This window comes from Podarcis vaucheri, assembly GCF_965113315.1.
Source record: "Podarcis vaucheri genome assembly, chromosome: 4".
NCBI lineage: Eukaryota > Metazoa > Chordata > Lepidosauria > Squamata > Lacertidae > Podarcis > Podarcis vaucheri.
Window position 1 is genome coordinate 6,150,639 of NC_138762.1, and position 21,989 is coordinate 6,172,627.

Genomic DNA, 21,989 nt, shown 5'->3' on the forward strand with positions numbered 1-21,989 from the left:
CGATTTAAAGACCTCCAACGAAGGAGAGCCCTTCTGAGGGGGTCCATTCCACGGCCGAACAGCTCTTATGCTCAGAAAGTTCTTCCTGATGTTGAGTCAGACTCTCGTTTCTTCTCACTTGAATCCATCAGTTTGGGTCCTACAGAGAAGGAGAAAACAAGCTTGCTCCATCTTCCACATGACAGCCCTTCAGCTATTTGAAGGTGGCTCTCATGTTGAGCTCTCCATCTTCTCTTCTGCAGGCTACACCCCCCCAACTCTCTTGGATCCCAGAATTGTAGAGTTGGAAGGGATCCCAAGGATCATTTAGTCCAGCTCCCTGCAATGTAGGAATCTCAGATATGGGTTTCTCAAAAATAAGTTGTCAAGCGAATCTCATTTCTTCTTTTTTTGATGGAGTTACACAATTGATGGATCAGGGGAATGCTTTGGTGTGGACATAGTGTATCTTGATTTCAGCAAGGCTTTTGGTATTCTGATATTCTTGTGGGGAAACTGGTAAAATGTGGCTTGAACGAGGTTACTGTTAGGTGGATTTGTAGCTGGTTAATTGACTGAACCCAAAGAGTACCCATTAATGGGAGCCTCCAATTACTGGTTCAGAAAAGACAAACAAATCCCAAACTATAATCTGTTTAATCTGTTTTTAGTTTAAGAACAACTGTGGAAGTCTGAACTCGGTCACTGCTTTTGAATAACCTCTGTAGTTTTACCAAGTAAGAAATAAGGATGCAGGAGAAAGAATATTCTACTGTAAAAGGTTTGTGCAAAAAGTTAGTAAACTAGAAATGAAGGATGGAGAAGATGGGAAGTCAATGAATTACAAGAAGATTTATTGTCAGTTATATAAATTTACTGGTCCCATCACCTCCTGGCAAATAGAAGGGGAAGAAATGGAGGCAGTGAGAGATTTTACTTTCTTGGGCTCCATGATCACTGCAGATAGTGACAGCAGCCACGAAATTAAAAGACGCCTGCTTCTTGGGAGAAAAGCAATGACCAACCTAGACAGCATCTTAAAAAGCAGAGACATCACCTTGCCAACAAAGGTCCGTATAGTTAAAGCTCTGGTTTTCCTAGTAGTGATGTATGGAAGTGAGAGCTGGACCATAAAGAAGGCTGATCGACGAAGAATGGGTGCTTTTGAATTATGGTGCTGCAGGAGACTCTTGAGAGTCCTATGGACTGCAAGAAGATCAAACCTCTCCATTCTGAAGGAAATCAGCCCTGAGTGCTCACTGGAAGGACAGATCGTGAAGCTGAGGCTCCAGGACTTTGGCCACCTCATGAGAAGAGAAGACTCCCTGGAAAAGACCCTGATGTTGGGAAAGATGGAGGGCGCAAGGAGAAGGGGACGCAGAGGACGAGATGGCTGGAGGGTGTTCTCGAAGCTACCAGCATGAGTTTGACCAAACTGCGGGAGGCAGTAGAAGACAGGAGGGCCTGGCGTGCTCTGGTCCAGGGGGTCACGAAGAGTCGGACACGACTAAACGACTAAACAACAACAACAACAACAACAACAACATATAAATTTATCCTTTTTGGTCAATGGTGTAATTTGTAACAAATGACGTAAATATTTTCTTTTTGTGCATTTTGTTGGTGCGTAAGCATAAATAAAGAAAAAAAATCTGTTTTAATTTAGTTTACCATAGTTCTTTATATATAAGTGGTGTACAAATTTTATGAAATATACAAATAAATATAAATGAGCAATGGGAAGCATCTCTGAGATACTGGTTAGGTTTCATTTTATTCTTTGATTACATAAAGATGGACAGGGAAGCCAAAGGTCTGAATTGCTAAAATGTCCACTGTGATTTGCTCCAGCATGGCACCTTCAAAATTCTCACAGCTGGGTTTCATTTCTGGGCTGCCACTGCAGATTTGGAAGCAGAGGAAAGAACACAGAAGCATTAGGGTTAAAATGTACTGTAGTCCAGTGGTCTATTTTAAGAATATGATGAATATTTTTTAAAAACATATCTTAATAGCATTAAAACGAGTGTCATAATTATGTTTCAGTTTTTAAATTAATTTTATTGTTTTACACTGTAAAACAGGGGGTTGTTTTTGTTCCTTTCCTTGTTTGCTTTGTGAGCCGCCCAGAAAGACTCCTTCCATGGGGGCGGCCAAATAAACCCAGTAAAAAATAAAATAAAATAAAATAAAAACAGCTCTGGCAATATTATCAGCACAGCACAGCCCTGCCTTGTGCGGAAGCAAAGGAATTTGTGCTTTTGGCAGATGTACAGAGCACATAATCCCATTTAATCCATTTCAGGTCTGTGCTGAGGGTCACTATATTCCCCCTCCACGAATCTGGGAGGCCTAACTGGCATATTATGCAAATTCTTTGCCAAGCATGCAAATTCCATTCTGACTTGTTTGAAAATGACATCGCATCAAGCAGATATTATACCACACTTTCCAGGTGCATTTTCTCTCTCCTCCCCCCCTCGCCAATATTTATTTATAGTGGTACCTTGGTTCTCAAACGCCTTGGTACTCAAACAACTTGGAACCCAAACACTGCAAACCCAGAAGTGTTCCAGTTTGCAAACTTTTTTCAGAAGCTGAGCATGCTCCGTTTTGAGCGTTACGCTTCCTATTTGAATGCCACACTTCCATTTTGAGTGTTGTGCTGAGTTCTGTCTGTTTTTACTATTTATTTTACGTTTTTGTGACTCTTTTTGTCTTGTTTTTGTGACTGTGTGGAACCCAGTTCAGCTACTGATTGATTGATTGTGTGACTGCAGTACATTGTTTATTGCTTTCATTTTATGGATCAATGGTCTTGTTGTTTGTTGTTGTTTAGTCGTTTAGTCATGTCCGACTCTTTGTGACCCCATGGACCAGAGCACGCCAGGCACTCCTGTCTCCCACTGCCTCCCGCAGTTTGGTCAGACTCATGAACACTGTCCAACCATCTCATCCTCTGTCGTCCCCTTCTCCTTGTGCCCTCCATCTTTCCCAGTCCTCAGTCTCCTTCATGGATTACTGCCTTGTCGTGGCAAAGGGGCTTGAATAACTCGGAGAAGCTATGAGCTATGCCACGCAGGGCCACCCAAGATGGACAGGTCATAGTGGAGAGTTTTGACCAAACGTGATCCACCTGGAGCAGGAACCGGCAAGCCACCCCAGTATCCCTGCCAAGAAAACTCCATGGACAAAGACAACAGGCGTGGTCTTATTAGATAGTAAAATCCATGTTAAATTGCTTTAGGTTTTTTTTAAAAAAGTCTGGAAAGGATTAATCCATTTTGCATTACTTTCTATGGGAAAACGTACCTTGGTTTTGGAACACTTTTGTTTTGGAACGGACTTCCGAAATGGATTAAGTTTGAGAACCAATGTAGCACTGTATTTATTTTTATCATGTATCATTGCATTCAAACAGTTTGTGTAATCATTTTGTGAGATTCTCTGAATCTCGTGACTTTCCCCCATCCCCTACACGGCTCCTTAAAACAGAATTTTAAACTACATATCAGTAGATTCTCCATAATTTTCATTTTTCCAAATTATCCATAATCTCCGTACTTTACAAGTGTTTCTTAAGAGTCCAGCTAGGATTTTAATTTGTTTACAATGGTCTCCTAGGTAAATTATAATTTCCCCCCATTCTTTTTTAAAGTCCTTGTCTTCTTGAATCCTGAGTCTCCCCATTAGTTTTGCCTTTTCAGCACAGTCCAGCATCTTGGCTTGCCATTCTTCCCTTGTTGGGATTGTGTTTTGTTTCCATCTTTGGGCTAATAACATCCGTGGAGCTGTTGTCGCATACCTTAAAAGTATTTTCCAATCTTTTGGAATCTCAGTGCCTATAATTCCTAGTGAAAACACTTCTGGTTTTTGGACAAAAGTTATTTTAAACATTATTAAAAGTTCATTATACAGTGGTGCCCCGCAAGATGAATGCCTCGCAAGACAGAAAACTTGCTAGACGAAAGAGTTTTCCGTTTTGGAGGTGCTTCGCAAAACGAATGTCCTATGGGCTTGCTTCGCAAGACGAAAATGTCTTGCGAGTTCCTGCGGGTTTTTTCCCCTTCCCCCCCTTTTTCTAAGCCGCTAAGCCGCTTATCAGCTGATCTGATAAGCCGACAAGCCGCTAAAAGCCGCTAATAGCGCTAATCCGCTAATCCGTCAATGGGCTTGTTTCGCAAGACGAAAAAACCGCTAGACGAAGAGAATCACAGAACGGATTCTTTTCGTCTTGCGAGGCACCACTGTATACCATTTCCCAGAATGATTTTATTATCTTACGTGTCTACCACATATGCGAAAAGGTTTTCTTTTCACTTCCAGCAGATATTTGAACCTGTCCTATACATTTTAGATAATGTAAAGGTAAAGGGACTCCTGACCATTAGGTTCAGTCGTGGATGACTCTGGGGTTGTGGCACTCATCTCGCTTTACTGGCTGATGGAGCCGACGTTTGTCTGCATAGAGTTTTTCTGGGTCATGTGGCCAGCATGACTAAGCCGCTTCTGGTGAGCCAGAGCAGCGCACGGAAACGCCGTTTACTTTCCCGCCGGAGCGGTACCTATTTATCTACTTGCACTTTGACGTGCTTTCAAACTGCTAGGTTGGCAGGAGCAGGGACTGAGCAACGGGAGCTCACTCCGTCGCGGGGATTCGACCTGATCAGCAGGCCCTAAGCTCTGTGGTTTAGACCACAGCACCACCCACGTCCCTTTTTAGATAATTTAGTAGGAGTCAAATGCCACCAGTACAGTACATCATTTTCACATAGTTTTCTTTCAGCGTACAACATGTTCCGGTGCTTTTTCCAATCCATTTTTTTTGGGGGGGGGGCTGGATTTGTCTTGCAAGCTCTCCCTATCGACTTTTTTGCCTGCATTGGGATTGAATCCCACCTGAAACAAGCAGAAGCCTCGAAGCCGCCCGAGAAATACCCGGAGCAGGTCTTTTGTACAACACAATGTTCTGTGCTTTAACAATGTACATCACCACGGCTGCCTGCGGGCAGAGAGAATTCTTAAATACAGTTTGAGGATAAAAAAGCCCTTGTTTTAAGAAGAGATTTGGCTCTAAAAATCCACTCATGCCCTCATGGAAAAGGTGAGAGGCTGTACTTGCGTCTCTTTCCACCACTGTGTAAATCGTAAAGCCGAATTCTAGGCTAGGGATCACCAGGAAAGGAATTGAAAATAAAACTGCCAATAATCTGAAGGTCATTATACAAATCTATGGTCTGGCCAGATTTGGAGCACAGCATTTGGGACTCCTTAGTTTAGAGAAAAGGCAAATGAGAGATGGCATGATAGAAATTTACAGAATTATGCCTGGCATGGAGAAAGAGGCTGCAGAAGAGTTATTCTCCTTTCCACCAGCAGCTGAACAAAAGGAACGGGTCCCTCCAGGTACCTTGCCTGTCTCCACAACAGTTGCAGCTTTCCTGAAATCGACCCAGGCTTAGCTGCAAAGAGATTTTACGGAGTGGAATCAAGAGACTGTGGGTGAGGATGGAGTTTCAGTTGTGAGTTTCCATTGCGTTTCTGGAAGCTGAGCCTTTTTTGCATCAGGGAATTGAGTAGGAAGCCAGCGTGGTGTAGTGGTTAAGAGCGATAGACTCGTAATCTGGGGAACCGGGTTCGCGTCTCCGCTCCTCCACATGCAGCTGCTGGGTGACCTTGGGCTAGTAACACTTCTCTGAAATCTCTCAGCCTCATTCACCTCACAGAGTGTTTGTTGTGGGGGAGGAAGGGAAAGGAGAATGTGAGCCACTTTGAGACTCCTTAAAGGTACCCCTGCCTGTACGGGCCAGTCTTGACAGACTCTAGGGTTGTGCGCCCATCTCACTCAAGAGGCCGGGGGCCAGCGCTGTCCGGAGACACTTCCGGGTCACGTGCCCAGCGTGACAAAGCTGCATCTGGCGAGCCAGTGCAGCACACGGAAACGCCGTTTACCTTCCCGCCAGTAAGCGGTCCTTATTTATCTACTTGCACCCGGGGGTGCTTTCGAACTGCTAGGTTGGCAGGCACTGGGACCGAGCAACGGGAGCGCACCCCGCCGCGGGGATTCGAACCGCGACCTTTCGAACGGCAAGCCCTAGGCGCTGAGGCTTTTACCCACAGGGCCACCCACGTCCCTTTTTTGAGACTCCTTAGGGTAGTGATAAAGCGGGATATCAAATCCAAACACACTGCTGTTTACCAAAGCAGTTTAAAGCTAAATAGCCATGATGTTTGCCGGGGGGCGGGGTAGTGGCTAGTGAATTTCAGGGGGCTTTGAGGGGTCTAAACCACCAAGCCTCTTGGGCTTGCCAATCAGAAGGTCCGGCGGTTCAAATCCTGACAGGGGGAGCTCCCGTTGCTCTGTCCCTGCTCCTGCCAACCTAGCTGTTCGAAAACATGCCAGTGCAAGTAGATAAATAGGTACCACTGTGGCAGGAAGGTAAACGGCGTTTCCATGCGCTGTGGTTTCCGTCACGGTGTCCCATTGCTCCAGAAGCGGTTTAGTCCTGCTGGCCACATGACCCAGAAAGCTGTCTGTGGACAAACCCCGGCTCCCTCAGCCTGAAAGCAAGATGAGTGCCACAACCCCATAGTTGCCTTTGACTGGACTTAACTGTCCAGGGATCCTTTACCTTTACCTTTACCTTTACCTTTACCTTTACCGTGAATTAACCTAGGCTGAGATTGAGACAGTAGCCAACACGAGATTTTCAATAAACACACAAGACGTACCTGGCTGTAAGTTTGAAAAAATAATATATACTATTCATTGTATTAAATTGTAGATTTCAACAGAAGTAGCTCATAAAGTTCAACAAAAATGTAGAAGACCCAGTAGATCAGTTCATTCTCTAATCAGTTTATGCATAAGGTCCATATATGTGAAAGTGTCTATTCCACCTGTCTGTTCAGAGAGTCCAACAGTCCACACGAAAGGTTGTTGCAGTTCCACAGAATCCTTTCACAGAGTCTAAGACAAAGATTTCTGGAATATTAGCCTTGTTTCGCCATATTGGGCTTCATCAGTAGTACAAACTCATATATGATATATGCTAAGCTACTACTATGCTATAAGATCCACTGTCCTGTGATATCATACATTGTCTTGTGTGTTTACTGAATATGTTTCACATAACCAGAGGTTTGTTGCTGTTTTGAACAGGAGATTTTCAGCAGGGACCTGATTTGCATCGCAGGGGAAGCTTAATCTTGTTCTAGTGCCAGAGAGCAGAGGGCCCTTTTCTCACCTCTTGCAGCAGGGAGTTCCATAGTTTAACTTTCCTGGCTCTTCCAACATTCAGCTTAATTGGATGTCCGGGTTCTAGGGTTATAAGAAAACTTCTCTCTACCCTTTTCTTCACGCCATGCGTCATTTTACAAACGTCTATCACGCCTCCTTGTAGGGCTTGTCTACACTTCTGCTTGTCCTGTGGCCAGAAAGCACAGATCCACGCATTTTCACTGCACCTTTCCCAGAGAAAACCCATTCTTTAGTGCTTTTGTTGTTGTTTAGTTGTGTCCGACTCTTCATGACCCCCTGGACCAGAGCATGCCAGGCACTTCTGTCTTCCACTGCCTCCCGCAGTTTGGTCAGACTCATGTTCGTAGCTTCGAGAACACTGTCCAACCATCTTGTCCTCTGTCGTCCCCTTCTCCTTGTGCCCTCCATCTTTCCCAACATCAGGGTCTTTTCCAGGGAGTCTTCTCGTCTCGTGAGGTGGCCAAAGTATTGGAGCCTCAGCTTCACGATCTGTCCTTCCAGTGAGCACTCAGGGCTGATTTCCTTCAGAATGGAGAGGTTGGATCTTCTTGCAGTCCATGGGACTCTCAAGAGTTTCCTCCAGCACCAGAATTCAAAAGCATCAATTCTTCGGCGATCAGCCTTCTTTATGGTCCAGCTCTCACTTCCATACATCACTAAGTTCCACTAGTGGGAATTTAGTGCTAAATCAGAGCAAGCATCAATCTAGAGAGAGCCAAAATTACTGGTTGCTCTGACTGAGTGCTAAAGAGTGGTTTTCCGGGGGGGGGGGGGAGCAGCGGCACAAAATGAAATGTGTTGGAGCCCTTTCTTGCCTTTCCTCACCTAAAAAGTCCGAAACACAGCAACCTTCCCCTGATGAGGGAATCACTCCATCTCCTTATTCGTTTTTGAAATATACTCAAGAGTCGAGAGTGGATTTCATGCTCTTTATTCAGCTCATAGTGGTGAGGAGGAACGGAAGTTCCCCCAGAATGTCTGCTTTATATACATTATTTACACAATGGGCCCCACGTGATTGGCTAATTCTGGGATTCTCCTGTAGGCCAATCAGGTTGCGGATTCACTTCCACCAGGAGCTGGATTGGGTGGCTCCTGTGGACCAATCAGACTGCTGGATTCTGGACCCTATTGTTCTAGGACCAATCAGACTGCTGCATTCTGGATCCTATTGTTCTAGGGCCAATCAGACTGCTGCATTCTGAATCCTATTGTTCTAGGACCAATCAGACTGCTGCATTCTGGATCCTATTGTTCTAGGACCAATCAGACTGCTGCATTCTGGAACCTATTGTTCTAGGACCAATCAGACTGCTGCATTTTGGATCCTATTCAACTCAGTACATAACAGTTTTGGTCCCCCTTTTCCGAACCTTTCCCAACTCCTTTCTGAGGCGAGGCGACCAGAACTGTACACAGCATTCCCAAGGACTCTTTAGCTGCATCCTTAGCCTATTCCCTGGGAGGGACCGTCATTCCGTGACTCATTGTATTCATGCCAGTTGCTTTCGCTGAGCTAGTCCCTCCTTCCTAGGTTGCTCTCCCCGGGTACCGCTACCTGATGTAATTATAGTCGAGTATTATTTGTGATATCGCCAGCGTCTTATCACAATTTGCATAAGTCCCTTTGGAAGAACAGGCCCGGGCTGGCTGTTTTGAATGCTAATTTACGTCCTCCAAGTGGTCTACCGGGAAGGAGAGTTCATGCTAGCCAGTGGGGCGGGGGGTGCGAATGGGGAGGGAGAACAAATTAATGCAGTGGGGCGACTCCCCTATGAAGAAAGGTTGCAGAGTTTGGAACTTGTTCGTTTGGAGACAAGACAAGTAGAGGACGACCTAAGGGAAGTCTGTACAGTGGTACCTTGGGTTACATATGCTTCAGGTTGCATACGCTTCAGGTTACAGACTCCGCTAACCCAGAAATAGCGCTTCAGGTTAAGAACTTTGCCCCAGGATGTGAACAGAAATGGTGCTCCGGTGGCGCGGCAGCAGCAGGAGGCCCCAGTAGCTAAAGTGGTGCTTCAGGTTAAGAACAGTTTCAGGTTAAGTACGGACCTCTGGAATGAATTAAGTACTTAACCCGAGGTACCACTGTAAAATGATGCGTGGCAGGGAGAAAGAGAAGGAAGGAAAGTCATTCTCCCTCTCTCAGAACAGTAGAACCTGTGGACATCCAAGGAATGTTGGAGATTTGGGACAGAGAAAAAGAAGGACATCTTTATGCAGCACAAACTATGGAACTCACCGCCACAGGAGGCAGTGAGGTCCACCAACTTTGTTTTATATATATAATTTTTCATTAGTTTTTTAACATATCATTTTCAACAGTAATTAAACATACTTTTACATCTTATTCAATTTTTTTGACTTCCATCAGTCCTGTCTGAAAATTTTCCAATCTAATCTCTTAGTATAAATTTCTTATTTTTCCTATTACATTTCAAACTCATAACCAATATCTCTATCTTTTTCTACTTTGTAACACTTTGTATATTTCTCCTTACAAAACTTCTTGTGGTCCTACTAGCGTAATTTGTTGATTACAGTTGCTCTTCAAATAATTCATATGCTTCTTCCAATCTTCTGTGAATATCTGGTCCCGCAGGTTTCGAATCCTTCCTGTCATTTAGTCCATTAATTTCGTCTGCCATTCTTCTTTCCTCGGAATTTCTTCTTGCTTCCATTTCTGGGCTAACAATACTCTTGCTGATGTCAACCAACTTGGACGGGTTTCAAGGAGGGTTAAAAGACAATTTCATGGAGGAAATCTCAAAATTTTATGCAGGACGCTTGGTACCACTCATTCTGGAATAGAACTATAATGGAAAAAATTATGCATAATTTGATCTGTTGACAAGGACTAGCACTTCCACTTTTAATATGATTTAGCATTCTTTTATGACATTTCCAGCAGAACCACCATTTTCAAAACAACCCTCACCGCAGGCCTGAAAATCTGGAAGTATATTTGATAATCCGATAGCGCTGATAATCTTAGAGGTTTTTATTTTTTAACCCATGTGCAACTGTGTTCATTCTATGTGTCTGCTTTGTAGTTTTGCTTTTCACCTGTCAATCTTCATCTGTTGTTATAATTGAGCTGTATGTTTTGCCTTAAAAAGCAGAGACATCACCTTGCCAACAAAGGTCCGTATAGTAAAAGCCATGGTTTTCCCAGTAGTGATGTATGGAAGTGAGAGCTGAACCATAAAGAAGGCTGATCGCCGAAGAATTGATGCTTTTGAATTCTGGTGCTGGAGGAGACTCTTGAGAGTCCCATGGACTGCAAGAAGATCAAACCTCTCCATTCTGAAGGAAATCAGCCCTGAGTGCTCACTGGAAGGACAGATCCTGAAGCTGAGGCTCCAAGACTTTGGCCACCTCATGAGAAGAGAAGACTCCCTGGAATAGACCCTGATGTTGGGAAAGATGGAGGGCACAAGGAGAAGGGGACAACAGAGGGTGAGATGGTTGGACAGTGTTCTCGAAGCTACCAGCATGAGTTTGACCAAACTGCAGGAGGCAGTGGAAGACAGGAGGGCCTGGCGTGCTCTGGTCCAGGGGGTCACGGAAGAGGCGGACACGACTAAACGACTAAACAACAATGTTTTGCATACATTATAAAATGGATTTTTTTATTAAAAAAAAAACTTTGCGAAAAACAACAACACTAGCCGTGATGGCTGTGCTCTGTCTCCATGATCAGAAGCAGTGCTTCTGAAAACCAATTGCTGGAAACTGCAGTGTATGAGAAAATGCGCTCGTGTTCAAATGATGCCAGTGGGTCTTCGACTGTGAGAACAGGAGGCTGTGCTAGATGGGTCATTGGCCTGATCCAGCAAACGCTTCTTATGTCCCCAACTCCTGGCTCCCACCCTTTCCACATTTCTCTGGGATTTCCTGAAGTTTTTGTGTTGCACAATTCAGGCCACCCACCCGCCCGCCCCAGGACTCAGGTCTGCTGGATCAGAGCTCCAAAATTAGAATTCCTGCTTCTTTTCTGGAGTGCAATTAGTTTCTGATTGTCCTCATTGTCGGATGCATGTAGCTGATTGTAGGAATGGATTTAGACAGTAGGAGAGGATATTTTGTTCCAACACTACAATTCTATGATTATTATTCCTTGCTCACTCCATCCTTTGCAGCTTAAACTTGGAAAAGACAAGGTTGATTTAACCTTCTAGAAATGGTAATTTTGGATGCTTTAAGGCAGACTAGATATTCCTGGTATTACCCCTCTTCTTCTTAAAAACAACGATCTCTCTCTCTCTCTCTCTCTCTCTCTCTCTCTCTCTCTCTCTCTCATACACACACACAGAGTTTTGTGGAGAAGTAAAAGTCGTATTTACTTACATAACCTAGGTCTCGAAGCCGCAGTTATGAAAGCAACATTAAGGGAAGTTTATAACTACCATTACTCAAAGCTACTAACATGAGTTTGACCAAACTGCGGGAGGCAGTGGAAGACAGGAGTGCCTGGCGTGCTCTGGTCTAGGGGGTCACAAAGAGTCGGGCATGATTAAACGACTAAACAACAACATAACTACAGTGGTACCTCGGGTTAAGTACTTAATTTGTTCCAAAGGTCCGTTCTTAACCTGAAACTGTTCTTAACCTGAAGCACCACTTTAGCTAATGGGGCCTCCCGCTGCAGCACAATTTCTGTTCTCATCCTGAAGCAAAGTTCTTAACCCGGGGTACTATTTCTGGGTTAGCGGAGTCTGTAACCTGAAGCGTCTGTAGCCTGAAACGTCTGTAACCCGAGGTACCACTGTACTATATAAGTTACAAAAGTACAAGAATCTCAAACTTGTGTCTGAGCTGCAGACCTCAGAATGAAGAAAGACATAGATGTCCAGGCAGGAAGAAGTACAAAGAAGAATTATTGTTACAACTTCCCCCCAAGGCAGACATAGGCAGCAGCAGAGCATATGCCCGCTCTGCCCAGGGGGGGCGTGCTCCCGAGGGGTACGGGGAGCAAAGGGTGCCCCCCCAGGTGCAGGATAGTGACTCGGGTGCATGGAACGGTGCCAGTAGCGTAGCGTGGGTTGTTAGCACCCAGGGCAAGGCAAGTAATTTGCGCCCCCTAACCCGTGGATTTTAGCACTCGAGTATCTTCCGCCCCCCCCCCCCCAGATTTTGCGCTCGGTGCGGCAGGCCCCCCCTGCACCCCCCATGCTATGCCACTGAACGGTGCACGCCCTGCAGCCACCCATGGGGGTGGAACAAGCCGCCGGTGGCTGACATTTGGCACACCTCCTGCCTGCGACTACCAAGCCTCCTCCAGCTGTCAAAATGAAGGGGGAAGGGGAGCATGCCGCCGGCAAAGAGGCACAGCTCCTCCCCTCCCCCCCAATGGCTTGGGGGTCACGGGCGGGCGCCATGCCGAATGTCACCCTCCCCGGGATGACACCCAGGGGGGACTGCCTCCGCTGCACCCTCCTTCCTCCGCCAATGGACATAGGGAAGTGATCTTACAGAGTTCTCTCTAGCAAATTTCACAGGAAAGCTCCATGAACTTCAGCTCCTTCATGTGCCTATCTAGCAAAGCATGTGTTGTTGGCTGGACTTCAATAATGTCCCACACTGATTTGTACGTGTGTATATATGTTGTAGCTGACTAAACGACAGAGATGGGGAAGGTTCCCAGGCTATGAAGGACTTGCTCACAATTTTATTGGCAGCTGCATGAATTATGATAGCTAGGAAGTGGAAGGGGCAAGAAGAATATAAAATGGAAGAATGGTATAAAGAGGTGTGGGATATAGCTATTAATGATAAATGATTTTGAGGAAATATGGAAGGTGTCTGCAGAAAGGGGTCAAAGCATCGCAAGAGGTGTTGAAGTTTTTGAGAGGTTGGATAGTTACTATGGAGTGGTCTCGGTGGTGAGGTGCACATTTTTATTCTTATTTATGTATGATTATTACTTTGTCAAAATAAACTTAATTAATTAATCAATTGAAAGAAAAATATGAAAAGAGAAAGAGATGGGGAAGCTGTGTGTCAGGGAACTGACATCGGAGCTAGAGGCGGAGGGAAGACTGTCAAGTGATGCTGGAGAAGGGCCCAGCAAGGAGAGAGGCAGCTCCGCAGATGGGGAAGCCAATCAGCGCAACACCAGGGATATAGAGGGGCTGATGGGGGAATCGGCGAGAGGGCTCCAGGACTCTTCACCGGACACCAGCGGAGAGAGCACGGGTCCTCCGCTACCCACGCCCTCTCTGCGCAGAAGACTTCCGCGCAGAGAGAGTAGGAGGAGACTGGGTGTCAAACAACTTTTATGTTGGAAAAGATTTAAGAAACGCCCACTGACGGATTCTGCTAGCGACTGAGGCAGCCACGAAGTGAAGGGCTGCCCAGACTGAAAGGTTTAGCAAGGCAACAAAGCCTGGAGAGGCGGCAACTTACGCACGAACAACCCATACACATTACACTGTGGTCCTTTGGATGTTGTCAGACTCCAATACCCATTAGCTTCAGTCAGCATGTCCAGCGGTCATCGATGACACAAGCTGGAGACTGAGGCTATGTACACGCCTTGCATTTATCTTCCCCATCCTTGGCATCACTTCCAAATCTACAATTCCACGAACCTATTAAATCCCTCTGAGTTGCCAAGAAAGTCTTTGCAACTTCAGCAGAGGGTGGTGCAAACGAGATGGCGGAACTGACTGTATTACTTCAATCTAGGGGAACCCTAGAATATGCAGCTTAACGTAGAGAAAGCCAGAGCAGGGCTACTCTCCCATAGCTGCTAGCTTTCCTCTTGCAAGGAGCTCCATTGACTGTTGTCCTTTTAAGCGGGAGGGTGGCGGAGGAGGGGGAGGGATGAAAGAGAGCATTTTCCCTTTTGCTGCCCGAAATGTTGCAGTCCTCTCTGTCCCCCCCTTCAGGTGCATCCACAGTCCCAGGTAGTTCACCGACGACACTGAGCCATCTTCATTCGGAGCCCTTTGGCTTCCACGAGGCACGGGTTCAGTTTGTACATCTAATTTTAACCCGCTGCCCTTGGCGCCAGCTTGAGGAAATAAATGGGACTTGGCAAGTTATTCCTAAATGGTAATTTGGGATGGAAATTAGGAGCTAATCACTTGCTGAAATGTAAATTGACCCAGTTAGGCGACTGTGGTCCAGCTGTTCCCCAGGAGGAGATGAAAGGAAATCCGTGAGTGGGCTGCCTTCAGATGGCTTATTTTGGGCTCATAATATGGAGGAAATTGTGGGACTTCAGCCACACTGCCCTGGTATCGCCACCTTTCTGAGCTGGTTGGTGTGCCCAAAGACCCACCCCGGGGGTGGCAGCAAAGGGCCATTTGGAGGGTCTGCCATACAGTTGGCACAATTTGAGCCATGCTTGTGGCGCTTTCCCTCCCTGTTACAACGCACACAACCGAACGATCCTTTGTGTGGGGTGAAAACACCACAACGTTCAACAATGGGAGAAAACAAATTGTCTGGCTTTTGCTGGCTGGCAGCCCGCAGAGAAAAGTCCCACCCCAAGCAGAAATACATAGCAGAAGTTATTGACCGTATTGGCCAAGACCCCCAGAGACTCTGGTCTTTGTTTAGAGAACGTTCTGCTTTGTATTATACTTTCCTTTGTGTTATGGGCATCGACGAAAAAGCCTGACTGATTTCAATCTGGCATTCACCACATCCAAGGCCATTCCTGCATAAAAAAGTGTGAAATTCAGCCTTAGGTTTTTAATATTCGATTTAGAGTCCTACAGTGATGTTGCTGAACGGGCAGACTGAAGGAGTGCCATACCCTGTTACTGTTAAACGGAAAAACAAAGCAATTTGTTAGGGGTTGGTTCTGAAATGTATAATTCCATACCAATCCGTAACTTGCCAGCAGGCGCAGCCCACTACTGTTCCTTGCTGCTGTTCTTACGAACATAAGAAAATAAGAATCGCAGAGCCTGCTGGATGAGGCCAATGGCCCGTCCAGGCCAGGATCCTGTTCCCACAGTGGCTGACAAGATGCCCCAAAGCGAAACCCACAAGCCGAATAACTGCATTGCAAAACTGCAGGTTTCAAAGGACAGCTGGGTATCAGGTTGGAGACTCTTTTGAACCCTGTGAATTTGAATCGTAGAATTGTAGAGTTGGAAGGGACTGCGTGGGTCATCTAGACCAGGGGTCAGCAACCTGTTTCAGCAGGGGGCCGGTCCACTGTCCCTCAGACCTTGTGGGGGGGCCGAACTACCGTATTTTTTGCACCATAACACTCACTTTTTTCCTCCTAAAAAGTAAGGGGAAATGTCTGTGCGTGTTATGGAGGGAATGCCTACGGGTGGCATGCCTACGGATTTTCCTCCTCTAAAAACTACGTGCGTGTTATGGTCGGGTGCGTGTTATAGAGCGAAAAATACGATATATATTTTTTGGGGGGGATGAATGAATTCCTATGCCCCACAAATAGATGCATTTTAAATAAAAGCATACATTCTCCTCATGTAAAAACACCAGGCAGACCCCACAAATAACCCAGAGATTCATTTTAAATAAAAGGACACCTTCTACTCATGTAAAAACACGCTGATTCCCAGACCATCCATGGGCCAGATTTAGAAGGCGATTGGGCCAGATCCAGCCCCCGAGCCTTAATTTGCCTACCTATGATCTAGATCAACCCCCAATCTTTTGCCTGACGTGGGGCTCAAACCCACAACCCTGGGATTAAGAGTCTCATGCTCTACCGACTGAGCTATCCCAGCCCATTTCATTCGCCTTTAAATGCGAATGGAATTGAATAGTTCCCCATTGTCATGGGCTGGGAATCAGCTTCACCTGTTGAGCAGCAGCAGAGGGCAAAGGGGCTCCCCCTGCTGCTGATCGGCCTTTATTGCTCCTGATGAGAAGCAGCTGGCTCCAGCTTTCTGAAGCAGCGTTTCCAACCTCAGTCAGTTGCTGGAAACCGCATTCATTGTTCCTGCCCTGACCTTGATGCTTCTGGCGGCCTTGGACCCTCGTCTTTCTTGACCCCCGGATCGTCTGACTATGTGAACTGCGAAACTCCTGGCCTTAAGACTGAACTGTGCCCCCAGGCAAGTATCCTCTGGTTGTCTCCACTGACCTCTGCCATGTCTGGCAGCGCAGGACTATGACACCCACGACTTCCGGGAGTGCACTGCTCTCCCTCCCATCTCAAGTGATCTGTCTCACTTTTCCGCATTGCAGAGGGTTGGCCTAGATGACCACTGTGGTTCCCTTTCAACTCTTCAATTCTGTGAGTCAGAGTCACTCACCCAGCTCCCATGTTTTGTTGCTAACTCAAGAGCTGCAGCTTGGTTTGGGGGCGGTGGAAATTGGAGACAATGAGCCACTGCGTGAAAAGATTACGCCAATCATCCAGGGCGCTTATCTGCATTTTCTGTTCAGGAGTGTTTTCCCCCCTTTATTTTTCTTTTTTCGCACGGAGGTGTTTATTTGCATAGCACTGCAAAATGTGGCAGTTTAAGGGCAGCAGAGCAAGCAGAGGAATTCAGAAAGGTAGAGGCTTTCCAAGAGAGCAGGATTTTTTTTTTTGCAAGGGGGGGGGTCTAAATTAAAGGAGAAGGAGGCATCAATTTTTTCATGCTCCCACATTCTGGGGTGGTGCCAGAAGTCAAGATGAACCAGGGAAACTGTGGCTTATGAGGAATGGTTGAGGAAATTGGGTGTGCTGAGTCTGGAGGAAAGAGGACAGAAAGGTGAGACAACAGAATCAGGATTCAAGATGACCTTAACACAGGGGACAGCAAACTTCTTCAGCCTTCAGATGTCTTCTAAAAGTCTGGTAGTTGTTTTTCTCTTTGACATCTGGTGGGAGGGCGAGCCACCACCGAGAAGGCCCTCTGCCTGGTTCCCTGTAGCTTTGCTTCTCGCAGGGAGGGAACCGCCAGAAGGCCCTCGGCGCTGGACCTCAGTGTCCGGGCAGAACGATGGGGATGGAGACACTCCTTCAGGTATACTGGGCCGAGGCCGTTTAGGGCTTTCGAGGTCAGCACCAACACTTTGAATTGTGCTCGGAAACGTACTGGGAGCCCTAAGCCAGGGGTCAGCAACCTTTTTCAGCTGTGGGCCAGTCCACTGTCCCTCAGACCTTGTGGGGGGCTGGATTATATTTTGAAAATAATAATAATAATGAATGAATTCCTATGCCCCACAAATAACCCAGAGATGCATTTTAAATAAAAACACACATTCTACTCATGTAAAAACAAGCTGCTTCCTGGACCGTCTGTGGGCTGGAATGAGAAGGCGATTGGGCCGGATCTGGCCCTTGGGCCTTAGTTTGCCTACCCAAGCCTTAACAGATTGGAGGAACTGGGCCAAAATGAACCAAATGATTATTGATCGGGACAAAAGTAAGGTTCTACTCGTGGCCTGGAAGAACCCAAAGTGCAAATATAAGATGGGAGGCACATGGCTCGAGATCAGTTCATGTGAAAAGGATCTGGGGTGACTTAGCAGACCTCAAGCTGAACATGAGTCCACAGTGCGATGCAGCAGCAAATAAAGCTAATGCTATTCTAGGCTGCATAGCAGAAGTCTAGTGTCCAGATCAAGAGAAGTCATAGTGCTGCTTTATTGATCCTTAGTCAGACCACACCTGGAGTCCTGTGTCCGATTCTGGGCACCAGAATTTAAGAAGGATGTTGACAAGCTGGAAGGTGGGCAGAGGGGGCAACCAAGGTGACCAGGGGTCTGGAAACCCAGCCTGATGAGGAACGGTTGAAGGAGCTGGGTGTGTTCAGCCTGGAAAAGAGGAGGCTAAGGGGGTGATACGATAGCGATCTTCAGATATCTAATGGATTCTCCCATGGAAGATGGAGCAATCTTGTTTTCTCCTGCTCCAGACAGTAGGACCCAACCCAAGGATTCAGTTTCCGAATAAACATCAGGAAGAACTTTCTGAAAGAGCAGGCTGTTTGAGAGGTGGGGTGGACTGTCCTTGGAGGTTTCTAAGCAGAGGTTGGACGGCCATCTGTCATGGATGCTTTACCTGAGATACCTTGCACTGCAGGGGGTTGGACTAGATGACCCTTGGGGTCCCTTCCAACTCTACATTTCTGTGATTCTACAGCTGAGTGGCGGATTTGAACCCTGGCCTTTCAGGTCCTAGTCTGACACCCTAACCACCCCACCCCACTGGCATGGGTGGGGCATGTTTGAAAGGCCATAAGACTAAGGTCCTACATGTTGTGACTCTGGCACGAAAGAGCGGGCTGTGTGAAAGTCCCTTTCCCCTTTATGTAAGGATTCAGTAAGGATATGTTCGCATTTAGCTGATCCTGCCCAGAAATTTACATCCAACTACCTGTCCCCTTTTGGAACTACATCTCTCGACTCATCTGTCATGAATATTGTTTTCAAAAATAATAATTAAAAGATGGGGAAAGAGCAAAATCCTGTCCTGGAGTCAGGGAGATGCATTTACTGCCCGCACTGCCAGAGCCTAAGAAGACTGCATTATGTTTCTCTCTGCTTATCGTGGTAAAATCATTTCCTTAGATACCAGTAATACAGTTATGTCAGGTCATTACTCTGTGCTGTTGTGTAAATGGAGGTCAGAAAAAACCTTGGCATTTCAGCTCCTCCTTTTCTTCCGGGAAGAGCTGCCAGAGATATTTTCATAATAGTCTATTCTCTATCAGGACTGTGAGTGGCTTTGCTAAATGTTATGGGGTGTGTGTGTGCACATTTTGAATCTGTTGCAGGCTTGTGAATTAGTTGTGCGACCAACAGTTAGGGAGTGAAGGAGGGTGAGAAACAGTGTCCTTCGTGGAAAAATGGCCTTCGTGGAAAATGGGATCCCTTTATTTCATAATGGAATTCTTGCCGTACAATATTAGGGCAGAAAGATGATTGATTGATTGATTGATTATTCACCCTTCACCTTAAGGTCCCAGAGTACATTATGACAATAATAACCCAATGCTAAAAGCAGCTTAAAATGGCTTAACCATTTAACAGAGATGAGGTGGGTCATCAAATTGTATTACTGGATGGGGCTCCCAAGGGTCATCCAGACCAACCCTCTGCAAGGCAGGTGCTAAAAGAATTAGGACTACCTGAGAAGGTCCTTCGTTGGAGATTTTAAAGCAGAGTTGGGATGGCTATCTGTCATGGATGCTTTAGCTGTGATACAAGCATTGCAGGGGGTTGGAATGGATGACCCCAGTGGCCCCTTCCAACTTTACAGTTCTATGATTCTATGAAGGTGCTATTCTCAGAGGTGGGAAATTTCGCGGAGGATGCAGAGATGTTCTCTTCATGCTCTGCAGCAAACGCAGACTTGATTTCTTCCCCTCGGCCTCTCAGCGAAGCAAATGGATTTCACACTTTCTCCTCTCTGAGAGATGTCTGAGCTGTCAGGAAAACACCGGAAAGTTGTGCTAGGTGAGCGGTGCCCAGCAAAACAAAAATTGCCTCCCCGTATCGGGCAGATGGAAATACTTGCCTGTCAGGGCTCCTTCCTGTTTTTTGAGCAACGCCTGTCTAATTCTTCCTGTCAGCATTCAGCAATCATACAAGGCTTTTCTCTCGTTGCCTCTGCGTCTTTTCCACGGGCTTTGACACCTGACACGTATACCTGTTCAAGACCTGCTCTGTTTTGTGTGACTGTGTTTTTTAATTGCGAGTTTTTAAAAACTGCTTTAAAAAGCGCTTTAAAATGCTGTGATGTGCCCCGGGAGCCTAGGGTAGGAGTCAGCAGGGGGCCGGTCCGCTGTCCCTCAGACCATATGGGGGGCCGGACTATATTTTGAAAAAAATATATAAAAATGAATGAATGCCTATGCCCCACAAAAAACCCAGAGATGCACTTTAAATAAAAGCACACATTCAACTCATAATAATAATAAATTTTATTTATACCCAGCCCTCCCCGGCCAGAGCCGGGTCAGGGCGGCAAACACCAATAAAATTTCAGTAAAAACATAATAAGAAAAAAACAACAATTTAAAATGCAGGTTAAAATGCAATTTAAAATGCAGCCTCAAAACCATAAGGGGAGGGAAACATAATGGTAGAACATAATCATGTAAAAACATGCTGGTTCCCGTACTGTCCATGGGCCGGATTTAGAATGTGATTGGGCCAGATCCGGCCCCCCGGGCCTTAGTTTGCCTACCCATGGCCTAGAGTGAAAGGCAGGTAACATAAGAAGAACTGACCTGCATCCAAGGAAACTGCAGGTGTCATCTCAGAGCCTGTGCCTTTATCCTTCAGTTGCGTATTTTGCCTAAGGTCGAGGGACCGTCTCCTCCAGCATCCTGTTTTCACAGTGGCCATACAGATGCATCAATTGGGGAAAAGCAAGCAGGGTCTGAGCACGAGAGCATCTTTTCCCCACCTGTGGTTTGCGGAAATGGCTTTCAGAAGCATTGCTCCTTCTGACTGCGGAGACAGAGCCGAGCCATCGTGCCACGTAGCCATTGGTAGCTGTCTCCTCCATCAATTTATCCAACCCTCTTTTAAAGCCATCCAGTTTTTCCGAGCACAATTCAAAGTGTTGGTGCTGACCTTTAATGCCCTAAACGGCCTTAGTCCTTTATACCTGAAGGAGCATCTCCACCCTCATCGTTCTGCCCAGCTTCCAAACGCGGCTTTGTATTGTTGCTTGCTGCCCCAATCACAGAGGGCTGAGAGACCCAGGTGGGGGAATGTTCAGGGATGCAGGAGAGGATATATTGTCTGATTATAGCCTTTCCAACTTGTGTTAACAAGTTCCACAATTTAGCAGAGTAACACCCCCCTTTTTAAACTCACAGCGGATGCATTTGCTCAGGCTCGCTAAAGCCTCTATAATAACTGTCGTGGTATTTTCCCCTTATTCCCTCATAAAAGATAAGACACGACACAGTCTTCTATAAAAGTATAAAAAGAGTTTACTCACTCACATTCTGTTCACAATTGGATCCCAGAAGGCAGACTTAGCTTAGAAAAGTAAAAAGAGTTTACTCACTCACATTCTGTTCACAATTGGATCCCAGAAGGCAGACTTGGCTTAGAAAAGTAACATACACCTGGAAACTATCTCATAAGGAGACAGTCCCTTTGTCCTTTCTTGGCTGGAGCATCTTGGGCTAAGCAGATGTTGCTTCTTCAACGAATGGAGTCAGAGAGAGATAGTGGCCTCCACTCAGGTATTTTGTTACCTGCACAGGTGAGGCCACGCCCACCTCTGGTCCCGTGTAGAGGAAGTCTGTCCCAGCGCTGAAGAAAACAGGAAGTTTACCTGCTGGCTGGACAAACATTCCTCCTCGTGTGTAAATATGTTCACTCTAGGAATGTTGTACTTGACTGCTCTGTGTTTCACATCCCACACCCCTAAACATTTTTTTAGAGGAAAAACACTGCCTGGAACATTTAGGGGACTAGTCTAGTCCTCCTAACCCACTGACCACACACCATTGTTCCAAGCTGAGTTTAAAATGTATAGCGCTGTTTAATTTCTTCAGCTCCCTGTTCTGCCTAAGGTCGAGGGAGCCCGGAAGCAGAGTTTATGGAAAGTGTCTCCTGCAAAGCTTTGAAATCTCTCTCTGATTCACACTGGGGCTGCCACACTTTCTGAAAGTGATCCTGCTGGAGGGTTTCATGGGAAGTGCTAATTGCTGGCCTCCCCCAGGGGGACAGTAGGCGGCTGATGAACCTCTCCAAAGAGTTTGAGATCCGTGGGGCTCTGGGGAGGCACCGGCTGTCGCACAGCAGTCGTGTCCCCATGGGGGTCTGGAGAGGCAATCAGAAAAGCATTAAA

At 46.2% G+C, this 21,989-nt stretch overlaps 1 protein-coding gene across 3 annotated transcripts in view; it reads left to right on the top strand.

Annotated features, from left to right (window-relative positions):
- PDE2A (phosphodiesterase 2A) overlaps positions 1-21,989 on the top strand; it is a 394,356-nt gene that overhangs the window by 54,370 nt on the left and 317,997 nt on the right. The gene's annotated exons all lie outside the window — the stretch shown is intronic.